This window comes from Terrapene carolina, unplaced genomic scaffold, assembly GCF_002925995.2.
Source record: "Terrapene carolina triunguis isolate 2854851 unplaced genomic scaffold, T_m_triunguis-2.0 Scaffold53, whole genome shotgun sequence".
NCBI classification, from domain to species: domain Eukaryota; kingdom Metazoa; phylum Chordata; order Testudines; family Emydidae; genus Terrapene; species Terrapene triunguis.
Genome location: NW_020664404.1, coordinates 15,435,726 through 15,453,246, shown reverse-complemented (window position 1 = coordinate 15,453,246; position 17,521 = coordinate 15,435,726).

Sequence of the window (17,521 nt, the reverse complement as noted above, 5' to 3'; positions counted from 1 at the left end):
CCACCTCAACCAAGCTTCACAATCATCATTGCTGTGTACAGTATTAAATTGTTTATTTAAAACTTATAATGTGTATATAGTCTTTTGTCTGGTGAAAAAAATGTCCCTGGAACCTAACCCCCTCATTTACATTAATTCTTATGGGGAAATTGGATTCGCTCAACATCATTTCGCTTAAAGTAGCATTTTTCAGGAACATAACTACAACATTAAGTGAGGAGTTACTGTATTTCTGCTTGCTATCATTTGAATGTCTGGTCTTTGTTAAATAAATGTACGCTTGCTTTCTCTATAAACAAATCTAAGTGTGGTGAGTTAACCATAGCTGTGTCCTTCGATGTAGCTGATATGCTGTGGGGTACTGTTCCTATGGGAATAGAGGATCTGCACATTCTGTGAGTATCCAGTAGGTTGGGAACTTCACAGAGATGCTCTGAGGATTGGAGGTGGGAGCATGCCAGTTGCCGACCAGCAGAGGGACAGCAGAGCCTGCCTGGGCTCAGAGGGGAGTGCTTAAGGCTGGTGGAGTGGGAGCTGAACCCCCGACAGGCACAGACAAGACTTCCTCATGCAAAGAGCAAGTGGTAGCAAGGTGCCTCACAACCCTAGGTTTCCCCAAGAAGCATCATAGCATTGATTGACCAACATTATTCCAATTATAATAAAATGACACTCTTATTCGTTAAAATTGGAATGATGATAAACAGCAAGAGATGCTGGTCAAAATTTTAGAGTTTTATTATTAGTAAGGAAGTGTTAATAAGTACATAAACTTACAGAAAAAAAATCAGTACAATTATTAGTTAATTGCAGTATTAGTGCTGCTTCAGTTCTGTGTTGACAGGTATATTAGAAAAAAAATTAATTCAGAGAGGCAGATTTCCATAAAAATATAAAAATTCTGTAACTATATATTACTAGAAATATTCTTTATGTAGCAGTATTTGAATTTGACAAATAGGAATGCTATTTATTCTTTGAAATTTGAAAAATGGAAGAGACTACCTGTTATTTCTGCCCAAAAGAGACTGAGAAAGTCTTTGGTGCTGAAATTCCATTTAATACAGAATTTTTTTTTTTATTTACTAACCAATAATTATTTGGTTTGATACTACTACAGTTGAATTAACTATTAACATCAGTGGGAACAGGATCAGGTCAAACTCATTGCTCAATGTGCATTTATTTACAACTTAGAATTTTTAGAAGTTACTTCTATCAGCTACCTTATTTTAAAAAGTTTCATATTGCTCCCATTCTAAAGTTTTTAAGTGAAGCTTGGCTCTGAGAAGTGAATGTCAAAATGGCATTATGTCTCAGGAGTTTCTGAGTCAAGTATGCTAGGTTTACAAGAGAACAGACAATTGTTTTTGGCAATATCAACCTGTGTTTCTCCTCCCCATCCCACTCCCCCTCATCACCGCCAGTAATCAAGGTTCTGAAGGCCAAATAAATTCCTCAGTGACACCTGTTTAACCCTATAGTCTTCATTTTATGCCCTCAGAGACACCTATGCAAATCAATTGCATTCAAGAAACTTTGGTCCAAGAGAACTCATATTTGTTGACCTTTAGGGCATGCTTCAAAGCCTATCTAATACTCTCTGACTTTTGGGAATGAGAAAGAATTTAGTGTGGTGAGTTGTGGGAAGAGACCAGGGAAATTTTTACTATTTGTTTGTTGCTTGAGCTTCGTTGCTTCAGGCAAAACTGGCAACTGTAATTTTACAACTGGTTGAGTATGCTTACAGGCTACGTGTTCTCTCTCTTTATATATCAAAATAAAACAATTGGAACTCAATATATTCTCATTTACAGGTTGGGATAGAAAGTAGCACACTGTGTAGGTTTAGGCAATCTATCTCTGTACAATTTATGAATTGTGATGAACTTTTATGAACTCTATGTACAACTCAAACCCTTAGTGTATATTCAGTCAGCAATATACTAGAAAGAACTGATCGCATATATCACAAACCCTGTCTGGACATAACTACAGGGCATTCAAAACAGTAGTTAACCCTGAATGGCTTTTATAAGATACTGGCCACAGTAAAACAATAGGTATGTTTATGAGAATAGCCAACCTAAAGAAAGCTGGTTCTTCCCCAGGTTATCGGCAGGGAAGGAGGGCTGGAACAACTGAAATTCCATTGCAGAAAACAAGAAAAAAGAAAACGTTGTAGAAAACTACTATTGAAAAGGGACATGCTCATTGAACTAGGGGCTGTTGACTACGGTACAGACCTGAACAAGCTGAAGAGAACTTGTTGCAAAGGCAGGGAGGGAAAACCGGAAGAGAGAGCAAGAGGAGAGAAGGGTGTTGAGACCCTGAATGGACTGACCAAACCCCAGAACTTCCCAGACCTGAAGAAAGTGTAGCTCCATGTAACTTGAAAGCTTGTATCTTTCACCAACATAAATTCATCCAATAAAAAATATTACCTCACCCACCTTGTCTCTCTAATATTCTGGGATGAACATGCCTACCCCACCAATGCAGACAAAATATAGAGAGCTATTAGAGTGGTGAGGGTGCTGGGCAGAGTATTTTTGCAGGCACGTTTTATTATTTTTACTAAGATCTGTAAGTCTCTCTGCTTTCTCAATGAATAAAGAGCATGTCCATGTGTTTAAGAAGTTGCTTAGCAAAATCTGAGTTCCTTCCTATAACTAGCATGTGTCCCTGAAGGATTAAGCTCTAAAGTGGAGTACCCATAGGGTGGAGCTCTAGGAAATGGAGTGTTTAAGCTGTTGGGGAGACTTGAGGAGTTCAGCACTGGTCTTGGGACCTAGGGCAGTGGGACCATGGGGTCTGACTCTCAAGCAGGAGTACTAAATAGAGAGTCTGCACCCTTAGAGATAGCCAGATGCCAGGGACGGTGCCTACGTACTGCTCAGGCTAAGTGGGCTTAGAAGCACTCAGGAACTAAGTATTTCAATCTAAACACAGCATCTTGGTGAGTGTCCAGCAGGGAGAGTTCAATTAGCTTTGTGAGAACTGCTTATTTTTGTGACTAGTCAGGGATACAACTCTGAATTCACACAGATGATAGGTCTGTTGACTAAACTGGATTGTGTTTTAACAGTCCCTTTTCAGAGTAGAATCACTAACCAGTATTTTATATGCATGGAGAAAACAAAACAAAACTATTTCTAGTGAAGAATGGCAACAAAGTGAGGGATTAATCCAGACTCTTTCATTAGAACACTTAGGTTTAATTCCTGAAACAGGCAAAACTAGTGCTAACAATTCGCTATTATTATAGGCAAATAGAAATGCCCTTAAAGTTTCTCAGTAGCTATTAATATGATTTATTATTTATATTGCAGTAGCAGCTGGAGGCCCAAGTTCCATTGTGCTAGCACTGTACAATCACATAACAAAACACAGCCCCTTGGCTCTAAGAGTTTTAAATCTAAAATATTAAAATGAGAGACTACTTGTGGCTACAACAACCACACTGTCAGATCCTACAAGAAGCAATGAGCAGGAGCTGAAAGAGCTAGTCACCTTGTAGGATCTGGTCCAAAATATTGGGCCTGATACTAAAGCCATTCTCTGGGTAGAACTCCTATTTAAATCAGTATGAGTTCCCGTCATGCAGCAGCTGCAGGACTGGGACTATTAAAATAGGAGAGACTCCTTAAAATTGTTAATTATCTTCAAATATCAATTACTACTATTGAGCATAACGTGTTATTAAATTCAGGTATTATGTACCATACAAATGAAAGCCATCTAAATTACAGAACTAAGAGGTGTTTTCTTCTCCTAAAAGGACATGCAACACACATTAGCAGTAATAGAAGTTACATATACAGTGAGAGGAGAATATGCCCTTTAATCTAATTTTGTGACACTGGCTATATAATATAATCTCTTGATTATTAACCAATTCTTGTTCTGGTAATACTCAAAAGCAGAAAATATATGAAAACTATTTTTCCTCTCTGAATCAGAACTTTTCTTCTTGCAAACCTGTATTGTCTTTGCATTTGAAGTCCCACTAAAAAGCACAATTTTTTCATAATCATTTTACATAGGGCCTGGGTTCAGCAAAGCCCTGCTTGACTTTAAGCATGGGCTTAAAGTCCATCTCTATTCAACAAAACATTTAAGAACATGCTGAAAGTTAAGGTCATGTTTAAATGCTTTACTGAATCAGGGCCTAGGGTGGAAAGCCATGAGAGTATGACAGGGAGAAAAGGAAGGGTCCAGCTGATCACGAGTTGCAGGGTCAAATCATAGGTGAAAATAGTGGTCTTCAGGCATCAGGAAGCTGCTTGCCATGAACACTGATTCAACCATGGTATGTATGCTGCTAGCATACAACTGTGGGTGTAATGGATATGGAACGTTTAGGTACCAAGAATCCAGAAAGGTAGTATGATCTGAGATATACCAAAATAGACATGGTGGAAATAATATTAAGAAATAATGTGAGCAACATACTGTTTGAAAATGTCACCTGTAACAAAAATATATCTGCTCTGTAATTAACTATATTTAGACGAAGTATGTAAAATTATAAGCAAAATGCAAAGTGGTCCATGTTTAATACTTTATGTTGAGAATTATTTAAATATACAGTTACCATATTAATTCTTACTGAGATATAAATATCTTGATCCTTGGGTGTTCTGAAGAGGTAATGCACTACAGCGGATATGATAGAGTGATTACACTATCCAGCACAATGCAAAATAAGTCACATGGTAAGTTAGGTAAGGTAAGGAAGTATCTGAGCTGGGTGAAACCTTTTTATGGGTTGAGGTAAAATCTCATTGAGATGAACAGGGGTGAATTCACCCTTCAATCAACGTAACTATAAACATAATGAACCCACCCAGAAGCTTTTGCTAAGTATTATTTTGAGTAGAGGTGTGGGGGGGGAGGTAGAACAGACAAAATAACCTGGAGAGAGAGTGTTTACCTAATAGAGCTGCTAAAAGCACATTTGCTGATGCTGGAAGAAACCTGGGAAGAAGTTCTTGGGTCAAGGGTGCAAGCTGAAAAGAATGCTCTTGGTGTTGTGGTCAAAAGAAATGGTCTCTGCATTCAGAGACACAGGACTTTGTACATTCTTTGTAAATAAACAAAACTGCATCAAAGAAATACCCAATTCTTACCAATTTCTCCTAAGTGGAACAATCTGCTAACTGGATTTTTGATTAGCCACTGGGGTCAAAAGGGGCACTTTATATATTATATATAATATTCATTACAAAGCATCTATATGCATTTCAAAACTTTCAAAGTATTCGTTAAAAAAACGCAGTGATGTAATTCTTTTGGCAATGGGGGATTCCACAACTAGTTTCATATGTGCTGTATATAATAGGAAATATTTGGTTGATCAGGACAGATCACAGCTAATGAGTGTGCCACACAAGGATTAGTAAGATGATTAATTATATTTAGTCTATATTTTAAATAGTGGCATGAAGGATCTAAATGTGCAGCCTAAGTGAGATTAAAAGGTATTTTAAATTATGTTAAATTAGACTCCAGTCTTATAATATGACCTAGGACTCCTGTGTTGAACCATTTTCAGATTCCATTGAGTTCAGTGGGAGTGGAGTGGCTGACAACTCAAGAGAACAGCGTTCTTAGTTTATTCACTCAAAAGGTACAACATTGGTTGACTATATAAAAACAAAAAATCCCTCTGGTTCCAACAATAGGTCAGCTAAACTGATATTAAAACTAGTGGGGATCCTAAAAAGGCTTCAGTAGTCAGACCTGTTACCACCCTTTCAATTAAACTTGCATTTCAATAGCTTTAACTAAATCGGAATAAAATCACTTCTGGCTGTAAGTTCCTTGCATTCTAGAGTTCCTGTCAGTTTTAACACTATTCACCTGAACCAGTGTTGGGACCTGTGGGAAATTTCTTCTTGTAAATTTCCTTAATCTAGACTCTCTATAACCAACACAACTGAATATACATAGTATAACTGAGTAGGCTAAATATCAGCTGTCAAGCTTTGACTCTTTGCTTGATTTCCTAAGTCAGACCCTGTAATATTTACTTAAACATGTTTTACTGGTACATTTTTCATGGTAGGTTATTAAAAAGGAAAGCAAAGGACCTCTAATACACTTCTGAGAAACTGCTTATTATTTCCTTCCGAACAGTATATAAAAGTTCTAACTATTAAGTGAATATGTAATTAGCAACTTTATCAAAGAAGAGGGTATGTATATTAAAATACAGTCTCCCAATAAGACAGGCAATTCTCCCCCTCCCCCCCCCGCCCCCAGAGTCACTACTACATACTAATGACTCAAGGCCTTGATAGAGAAAATTTTGTTCAATCAGCACTGACAGCTTCTTCTCTTAGAGATATAAATACGGAATGGAGTGCTTGTTAAAAGTTAGAATTATGCTCTCTCCCTCAAAAATTTATGAGTAATTGGCTAGTTAGGTTGTCTATAAAAGACTGGTAGTTTCTTGGTTCGTCCAGATAGTGTAATATCCATACATATCTATCCGTAACAAGCACTCTTTGTTTACAGGCTGCAATAGCTAACATCCCTGAGAGGAATGACATTAGTCTGAATTCTGAATGTGTGAAATGGCATGATAATACTTGTCTAGTCACTCTGCAGTGGTGGGAGGATTAAGAAGCTAATACTGCTTCCATTGATGCTGATGAGAACTTTGCTTCAGTGGAAGCAGACTCAAGCCCTTACTAGTCCCACAACATGAAAATTACATACATTAGAAAGGGAAAATGCTGGAAGTTTGCATCTGCAGCATTTCCTTTTAATTCTTCCATTGTTTGGTGAAGTTTGTTCTCACATATAAATTGCTGGGGATTCAGGATTGACAGCATACTGAACTGAGACAATCTGCTGGAGGCATCCATCATTTGTACTTGGTCTTCATGTTGCCATCTCCTCATCTACTTCAGCAGCCCCTTGACAGTATATCTCCTGTTTCTACACCACTGACCCCAAAATTTTTCCTTAAAAGGACTTCCATAATATACAAGGGAAACACAAACTTCTGTAGAGTGTGGGTGGGATGTAAGTGAGTTAGGAGCACAAGTTTCATTGACTTTCATTGGAACTTGTGCTGCTAAATCACTTAGTTTCCTTTGAAAAATCTCAGCCTGTCTATAATAACTTACTTTGGTTTCCTCTGCAAGTGTGGGGCTGGGTGGGGAGAGAATATGAAAGAATGTGGGTGATCCAAACCCTCCCTGTCAATTACCCCAGAACTCAAAAACTCAGAGAGATGAGTTATATGCAAAGTGGAAGGATGTAATGGAGGGAATCTGTGGTTTCAGCTTTCCACCATTTGGAGAAGGGGAACATGGGGCCTTAATGTTTGCAAAATGCTTTGAAAATGAAGAAAAAAAAATCATACAGACCTGGAGCCTTAAATCCCAGGGTTATGCAAAGAGAGAAGTTTTGATTGGTTGTGCTGCTGTAGCACTTCTGATGAACATGCTCTAAGCCAACGGGAGAGAGCAGTAGCTATGTCAGTGGGAGAAACTCTCCTGCCAACATAGCACTGTTTACACTGGCGCTTAGGTATATAACTTACATTGCTCCAGGGTGTGGATTATTCACACCCCTGAGCGACTAAGTTATACTGAAGTAATCTGTAGTGTAGACATAGCATCAGTATAACGTGGAGGTAAGATTTAAAAGCATAAAGAAGGTATGTGCGCTGTTATCTGTGCCCTCTGTCCAAATTAGGACACACTCTGTCCTCAATTACAACTATGCAAATGCACTGGCATCAGTAGCATTGCACAGTTGTAAATAAGGACAGGATTTGTCCCACTGTAATCACTGATAAATGAACCTCAAAAGGCTTGGAGTACTGTTTTGGTTTGAATGTTGATGTGCACTCTCCAAAACTAGTGAGATGGAAATCTTATGAAAACAGCCCTGCTAAGGAGATTTCTGGTAAGTGTGCTTTTAATCATCAATAGGAATATGCTATAAAGTCCTGTGAACCATCTTGAGATGCACCAAGCACCCTCTCCTCCCATTGACTGACTTTTCCATTGAGCTGATGGGTCTTAGCCCCTCAGAGAATCACCTGAGCACATAGTTCCCAGATTTGGGGGACTCTGTTTTCAATCAAGGAATAAACAAGTTTAGTTCAAGTTTAATTCTAAGGATGGATGAAATTAGAGGCGTTTATTTTATTCCAAAGCTATTTGTCCCTCTTTCCCACATCTCTGATTATAACTATGTGCTTCTCTATAACATCAAACAGCAACAATTTTATTCCCTGCATTCACCATTCTGAAAACTCACAGCCCATGTTCTCTCTAACCCCCAACGCAACTCTACCCACCACCCATCTCCATTTTACTCTCCTAAACATGGGACATCGTTTCTTGCTGCTGCTTTGGAAAGTTGCATTTCCCAGATCCTTGGTGTCTGTGAAATGACTACCAACAAACACCCACAATACACTGGTTGAAGATAATTAATTTCAACAATACTCCCAAGTCTGGGCATGTTGCGACTCTGTTCAATTAGAACTACTGCAGCTGTAGTTCATTGTCATGACAACTACTTAGTCCTTCCCTTCAAGAATCAATATTAACTTTGATCTGATTTCCTTGCTCTCCAAGTGTTGTGGTAGTGTTTTTGTGAGTACAGGTAGCACCAGATGATAGCGTAACAACATTTTAGCACTCCTGCTACTAAGAGCCACTAAAGTGCTCCTTGCACAGTTAGTTTTGAAATACTACTAGCACTATAACAACAATACTCCTACATTAAAATGTCATAAAGTGTGAGAGATGGGTCTTCAGCTTCTCTTATTGATGTAAGAGGCCACTTTTAAACTGGAATTTGAGCAGCCCTTCACAGAGCCCAACTGTTAATTTAGGTGATGTAAGTGTCTGATCCTGCAAAGTGCTGAGCATCTTGAGTTGGGCACTGAGTATGCCAAATTCCCATTGATTTCAGTCAGAGGAAGAGAAGTTATTTCAGTGGGAGTTTAAGTGGCTCAGTGACTTGCAGTTTTAGATCATGAGCTTCCAAAGTATTTATCAGCCAACTTCTGGCTTGCTTCAGTTACCTTGAACATGAAGTAAACATTTAAACAGGGACTCATTTTTCTTATGTTTTACTTTTCAAGTTTTCCAAAAATTGGCTCATTTTCCTTTCTGCAGTTAAATCTTTGCTCCTACCAATATTCACAGAGACAGTATTGTGGGAGCAGTGAGTTGCAAGTGCAAATGACAGAGTTTGTATTTCCAACTTCTGAGTACAAACAGAAGTTTATAACTACAAGTGGAAAAACTATGCTTGCATAATTTGCAATTACTGCATTTGTAAATGCAAAATGGTAGATGTGTGCATAAATCATTTGCATGCACTTTTCAGCTCGCAAATGCTCATGTGCAATTCTGGAAAATATGGGCTCTGAGAACTAGATATCTAAATTCTGTTATTTGCATCCACTGGAGTTCATTATTTCACTCACAAGACTACATGCACAGAACTAGAAGCTAGGTCCTACTCAGTCCTAGGTTCCATTTGGTCCTACATAGTTTACGTTCATGGTTTCAAAACACAATGTGAATCTGCAAGAAAGGATTCCTTTTACATGATGAAGAATTTTACGTATACAGTAGTTGACATCAGAAGAGAGGGCTTAGGTTGTAAGACAGTATCAGAATACTGGACAGTTAGTTTTGTAATGGAAGTGGAGCTTCTCTGCAATAACGTATGAAAACTGTGTGTTCTAGTTATTGTGATCTTTACTGCATGACTATATTGGCAATAGAGGTCTGTAAGAAAAAAAAACTAGTAGGAAGGGAAAAGAACAGCTCAAGATAAGCCAAATATCTAAGGGCTGTTAAGAGAAAATGCCCAAAATATTGACTTTGATTTTACCTACTCCCCAGCCAACCTGCAAAACTGTTTTTGTGCAGAAAAGCCAAAGCCCAGGAACTCAGAACAAGAAAGTTGAAAAAGTGTCTCTCTTGGTGTTGAGGGCAACTGGACAGAAAGACAGAAGTTGTTAAGCCTGCCTACGTTTCCATCAGGTGGTGGATGAGCCTTTAGATAAGATAGATGTGTGTTGACTTATTTTAAAATCCTGTTTCTCCAAGTGCTTTGCTTCTACTGTAAAGCAAACAATATTTTGCTTTAAAAAGGCTGTCTCATCACTGCATACACCACTAGTCACAGACTCGTGAAGAGAAGAACGATAGGTGCTTAACCCAGCCAAACCTTCTGGGTGAGCACAGTGGATACACGGGGCAATATAGCCCAGAGTCCAGTCTTGAAGTGGAAGATTCCACCCCAGGATAGGTAAAGGCATAAGGCTTGACACCTCAGAGGGTGCACTGAGAGAGAGGCCTGACAGGGGACAGCCGTGCAGTTAGCCCTGTACCATGATCAGTTTTGTTTAGAAGTTTCAGGGACAGAGTCTAGCTCCCACACACAGGAGTACAAGATGGAGTGGAAGGCACAGAGAGCTGTTCTCCCTACCCCCAAACCCCCTATGACAACTCTCATAGGGATCAGCCAAAAATCCAATACTTACAATCTTAGGCTATATCTGCATTTGAGCTGGAAGGTGTGATTCCCAGTTCATGTAGACATACTTGAGCTAGCAGGCTAAAAATAGCAGCGCAGCCAGGATAGCACAGGCAGTGGCTTTGGGCAAGCCATTCAAGTACGTATCCACCTGAACCCAGGGGTGAAAGTAAATCCAGTGACTTACCGGTACGCTGGGGCCAGCTCTGGCCCCCGGAAGGGGCGCGGCCTAGGGCGGAAGGGGCATGGCTGGGGGAGTCAGAGCCAGCCCCAGCCCACCCTGTAAGGTAAGTGCCCCCACCACCAGGGTAGCAGCAGCAGCCCGGGGCTCCGGGGGCTATTTAAAGGGCCCGGGGCTCCCCTGCTTCTACTGCCCCGGCCCTGTAAATAGCCGCGGGAGCCCTGGGGAAGCGGGCAGAGGCAGCTGGAGCCCTGGGCCCTTTAAATAGCCCCTGGAGCCCCCCACTATCCCAGGGCTCCGGGGGCTATTTAAAGGGCCCGGGCTCCCCTGCGTCTACTGCCCCGGCCCTTTAAATAGCCGCTGGAGCCCTGGAGTAGTGGCGGTGGGGCTCCGGCGGCTATTTAAAGGGCCAGGGAGGTAGAAGCAGCAGGAGCCCCGGACTTTTTAAATAGCCCCCTACCCCAGGGCTCCAGCAGTGGGGCTCTGGTGGCAATTTAAAGGGCCTGGGGCTCCAGCCCCTGCTAGGAGCCTCAGGCCCTTTAAATTGCCCCCTGGGGAAGCCGGGCTGTCCCGGTACGGCAAACCGGCTCTTGCCGGTACGCCATACCGGGGCGTACCGGCTTACTTTCACCTCTGCCTGAACCCCTGGTTACATACTCAAGGGGTAGTCTGAGCCACTGCCCACACTGCCATGTTTAGCCCACTAGCTAGAGCAGAGGTAGCACAGATACATCTGTGTAAGCTGGGAATCACACCTCCCAGCTCAAGTGTAGACATAGCCGGTGAGCGAAAGCAACAAGGTAGTGTTACCATTGCCAGAGGCCCCAAAGGGGGCATTGCCCCATTCACCTTTTATATCAGATAGAAGTCTGGCACTGGGGAACTTAAGGTGAAGAATCAGACTCTTAGCATAATCCCTTTGCATATACTTTGTTGTCTGCCTGCGTTCTTATAAGGCAAAAGGCCTTTGGAAATAGCTGCTGGTCTAGTGCCTGGGTTTCAGCCCAGGGACCCTGTATTAAGCAGCTAGGTCTGTTTCCCTGGGCTACATCCTACTTCTGAATCCCCTTGTGTTCCTTCCCTGCCGCCTGTGCTCAACACAGCCTCTCTCTGGTTCTCTCTGGCTTCTTCATTGTCTGCTTAACTAATAATTCTTCCACCCCTCTCAGGCTCCACTGAAGTACTTTTACAGACCCTATTTCAGGGTTTCTCACACAAAAGTGTGACCGTGTTCCCTGTTGGTTTGCCTTCCTACCCTACAGTTCAATTCAGACTAGACCAGACCAGACCAGTCCAGTCCAGTCTGGTTTTCTCCACAGTCTCTCCTTGGACATTGCACTCCATATGTTTTATGGAAATATGCTTATAAGTGTGAATATGATGTAACTGGAATATAATTTATGCAAAAGGTCTCTTGCAAGGTATCATAACAAACATTATAAACTACTGAATATATTCCTCCTATATGTATGCATGTATCATTCTTGTATCTGAAGCTAGAAATATGAAGTATAACTCTGAGGTCCTATTGTAATTACGCAAAGTATGGGCCATTAATGGTAGTTTAGAATCTTGATGGCTCCCATTGACTAGGACAATTGGTTGTCCTAAATTTGTTAGTCTCTAGGGTGCCACAAGGACTCCTTGTTGTTTCTGGTTGTAAATGGTTTATTTACCTGCAAACCTTCCTGTGTATGTGTGGGCCAACCCAGGAAGAATGAAGACCGGGGTCTTACAGTGATATGTGATCATGTCACATGATACTGGAATCCATCTTAATCCTTGTACTTTTCCATTGATGAGGTGGGGTTGGGGACAAGCACAGACAAAAGAGTCCCGCCTTGTGCCAAAGCTGTAAAAGGGGGTGGAGCAGGAAAAAGGGGGCTGCCAGACATGAGAAAACCCCTGCTTACCACCTGAACTGCTGGAACTAACAAGGACTGTATCAGGGGAAAGGATTGGGCCCAGACTAGGAAAGAGTCTAGTCTGTAAAAGAAGCTTACTGGAACATCACTGAGGATGAGATATTACCTGTAAATCAGTTTCTTAATGTATTAGGCTTAGACTTGCGTGTTTTTGCTTTATTTTGCTTGGTGACTTACTTTGTTCTGTCTATTATTACTTGAAACCACTTAAATCCTACTTTTTATACTTAATAAAATCACTTGTTTATTAATATACCGAGAGTTAGTGATTAATACCTGGGGGAGCAAACAGCTGTGCATCTCTCTCTCTATCAGTGATATAGGGGGCGAACAATTTACAAATTTACCTTGTATAAGCTTTATACAGAGTAAAACGGATTTATTTGGAGTTTGGATCCCATTGGGGTATCTGTGTGCTGGAGACAGGTAACATGCTGAGCTGTTTTCAGTTAAGTCTGCAGCTTTGGGGGCATGAACCAGACCCTGGGTTTGTGTTGCAGCAGACTAGCGTGTCTGGCTCAACAAGACAGGGTTCTGGAAGTCCCAAACTGACAGGAAAAATGGGCTCAGAAGTAATTTCAGCACATCAGGTGACAGTCCCAAGGCAGTCTCTGTGACCAAACCCATCACAATCGTACCTGATTACCTGCAGCTGGGAGTCATGAATATCATTAAGTTACCATATGACCATCTGGGGACAAGCTACTAGATCACAGGCAAGGCTGAGCTTGGCTTGCCTTAAAAGGCCAGTCACCCCCACTGACTTTATAGTCAAATTCTACCATGAGCATGGTACAGAAGAGTCACACTGCAAAGATCTACCCCAATATCTTTTGATTCACTGGCTGAATTCTATTATGCAAACCCTGAGAACAAATGAAGAGAAAGCAAACTGACAAAATGAGCTACTGATGTGAGGAAGCTTACTAATAAACTTATAACCATGCAGCAACCTGATGTTGCTCACTTCTGCAACCTAAATAGGCAGAATAATAAAAAATGTTAAAAATGCTTGACAACTGGGCAAAACATTGATGAAGTGTTTCCACACATCAGCAGGGTTCCAGCATAGTTTTAAGTCTCTCGGTGCTCACAATGCAGAAAATATTTCTTTCACAGAAATCTTAGCTAAAAAGGATTCCATACTATTATAGACCAATATTAATGCTGACACAATTTAGCACCTCTATTTGTATCACTGACATTTAATATATTTATATTAGTTCTTAGGACTTATGCAGTATTTTCCCCTCCAAAGGGGTTTACAATTTACTTATTCATTAGTGCAAGTTTGTACTGTGGCCTTAGATATGTCACTCAGCAATCTAAGAAGTCACTGCGTCTTTTGGAAGAGTCCTTCCAAACTCACTATTTTATATAAACTATCCCAATTAAATAGATTCAACAGCCTTCTTAAAGCAAAGAATAATTTCCTTGTTGACCTTATATTTTTAAGTGAAAGTTAGAATGAAAAAGTAACCAGTGTTATCCTATATTTAAAATAAATAGTCCAGGTGGTATAAATCAGTATAGCTTCATTGACTTCAGTGGAATTACAATAATTTACAGATGCTGAGGATCTGGCACATACATACATGCATTACTGGAGCAGCTGGTAGTGATCTCTGTATTTAGGTTGTTTAATGTTTTTCACTGTAAAAGCTTCTTGGGACTTATTTTAAGAAGTTCTAACACTGCCATTGTTTGTAGCAGTTCTTTGAAATTCACCAGGGAAAGAGCCCACAGGCTAGTGAAGTGCCTTTTCTTTGTCACATTAAATTCCATTCATGTTTCACCAAACTACAGCTCAATGATTTGCACCTCTTGCTTGCATTTATCCCCAGCCTGCCAAAATAATAACTGAACATGAACATTCTAAAGTGCTGGGTTCATGATGCTGCCATCAGCGGCAGCACACACTGTATTGGGGAAACCTGGAGCTGCTAAAGCAGCTTTATCAGTTAGGGGGAAGATAGGTTAGAGAGCTGAGCCAGGCACCACCATCTCCCCACACATCCCAGAAGCTCATCTTCCTTTCACTACTGGGGACACCAAAGGACAGGATCTCCCCATCTCCACAGAGCTGGGAATAAAAAGCCTGTCTGAGCTCCCCTGGACACAACATATGTTGCATTAAGGATATATGGACATGTCCACATTTTTGAGTGATTGGCTTTGCAGCCTAAATAATGTTATATTATGTTTTTAATGTTCTGTGTGCATGTATACATACAAAAGAACTAAAATTCAAAGATGTGTATCTCCTGCACTTCTTTCTTCCCCACTGGAAGCTCCGCTCCTCTGCCTTCAGAAGAATCTGTGGCCAGCAGCAATGGCACAGTAGGTCATTGTTTCTCCAACTTCAAACAGTAGCAGCAGCCAGGGGTGGAGGGAGGATGAAGAAATTCAGCCACCCATGTTTTTTAAAACTTGACCAGGGTGCTTATCTAAATCAAATCCATTTGTAGCTCATCCATTACTAATCTCTTCAGATACTTTTTTCCCCCTACTCAAATACCAAAACATAACATATTTTAGGACCCTGGGTTATGCTGAAATCTGTGGCATATTTTTTTTTCCAAATGCCTACAGGTGTCAATTCTTCAGCTCTCCATCTGTTTTTGTTTTGTTGTTGTTTTTTTAATATAGCCCCAGCAGCTGTGCTTTCAGAGAGATCAAATCTGCTAATCAAATTTACTGTGAAATATTAAGAATTCACAACTCCTTTCATTAAACATTTTTTAAAATGTTAATTTCTCACAGGTGGCTTTGATTTTTTCCACTGGGATTTTATTTTCTCAGGACTCCCTTTGAAATTGACCCAGCTCTTGCAGCTGAGCACTTAAAATGGAAGTGGTGACTCAGGTGGCAGGGAGGGAGAAAATGTTTCTACAGTAGGCAGACCTATGCCATATATTCGGTGTAAGAAAATTTGTGATTTCCCGAGGAAAACATGATTTACAGCAATTGCCATGTTTTCTGTTCTCGGGTAAGCCTTTTTTAAAGAGTCAGCATGTCTGTATTTAACTGTTCTCCTGGAGGCCTTGATCCTGTAAAAAGATACACAGCAGGCATAAATAAGATGACTCCCTGTGAACTTTATGCAGCAGCCTGCTTGTGCATTACTAGGCTACTAGTAGCTATTCTACATTTGGTAATGGGTTGTGCATGACCTGGTACCTCCCTACTTAATTTCAATGAAGCCCCTTGCATTCTGCTATCTGAAAACTAGTGCAGAGGGAAACTCCAAGCATACTGCTTTGTAGGTTAGATATGTAAAATGCTTACATCTCAGGTGTGTGTGTGTGTGTGGATTTACTTTGCTTTCCAATTAAGAGTAACTGCCCTTATACAGGTACTTCTGCTAGGGATACAAAGCCACAAATAATATGCACGGTTCCTGTATACTCTAGGTTCTTCATATATACACAAACAGCTACAGATTTAGCAGCCTCCCCAATTGCCCCTGCATCAGAGAATTTTCTCTGAATGTTATGTTTTTTCTTTAGTTTGATTTTAGCAAACACTAGTCATCAATACAGTCAACCCTGCCCTGGGTACTATATTAAGCAGATGAAGTAAGTAGATAACTCCTGTTCTCTCTCAATTCCAGTAAATGAATTTCACAGTAACAGTTTAGGAGGCATTAAGGAGGAGAATTAAGCACAGAGTGTAACTTAAGATAGAAGGCTAATGAACCGTTGTTTTTCATTACTGTCTTTCACATTAGCACTTATTTTTATTTTGCTAAATGATAATAGTCGCACACAGGTGGGCTAACCCCTCCACTTGGTCCTGCCTCTATGGCTCAGCTGTCTCTGACAGCTACTCACTATTATGTCCTAGACAGCACCACACATCTGACACCCCAGACATCATGTCATTTGGTTCTTGGGGATCAGTAGCATACTGCACCCCTAACACAGTCCTGAGTGAACTTAACCATGCTGCCTGGTGTCAGAGTAAAGGTGACTGGGTCCCAGTGCCTACATGCTGCCATTCCAGAATCGGAAGTGGGCTGCCCAAACATCCCCCAAACAGAGAGCACATGCTGGAAGAGAAGAACAGACTAGTTCTCATCCCAATATAGGAGTAGCTGTAATAGTGACAGGTCCAGTACTGAGGCCGAGATGGAGCATGGGTCAAGTACGTGCTGCTTCCTATAAAAAGAAGTCCAGTGGCTTGAGGAAGAAATCTTAGCAGCAATAGCAGAAAAGTTAGTGCAAAATTTTGTACTGGTGAGCAACGCTTTTGATAATGAAAGTCTGAGAATCAAAAGGACTGAGGAGACTAGCACAGAACCAGATGAATCAGATCTGTCCCAGATACTACACTGTTAGATGCAACATTGTTCACAACTACACAAAGAGGGATAGAGATTAGCAGCCATTGTATTTTGTTGTGATTTTAATGCACTGTTCAGGTTGTTTTCAAAATATAATTCACCTTGCTATGTACAAACTGTTAAAAAGGGAAAATCTACTCTTAGTTACAGGTGACCAATCCTATTGATTTCAGTGGGGCCAAGTATGACTGAGGGAAGGATAGAGAATATGGTCCTATGGATATGAATGATTTTCCTAATTATGCTTAATACCCTCAAATGCCCCTGTAGGGTGTGGAAAGAAAGAAGAGAAAGACAAGCAAGCTGGTACTTGGACAGCTGCTAAAATGCAAGATGACAATCTGTCTAAAAACTTTTGGTCTTTGCTGTAGAGTTATTTACACTTGGGAAGGTGGGTGAGGGAAATAGATTCCCCCTTCCCCATCATTGTTGCTTTCGGGTTAATTTTATTTCTGGCAATCTTTGTCCAGGGGTGCTGGAACAATCTGTAAAGTGGGGGTGCTTAAAGCCATTGAACCAAAATGTAAACCCTGGATAGGATGG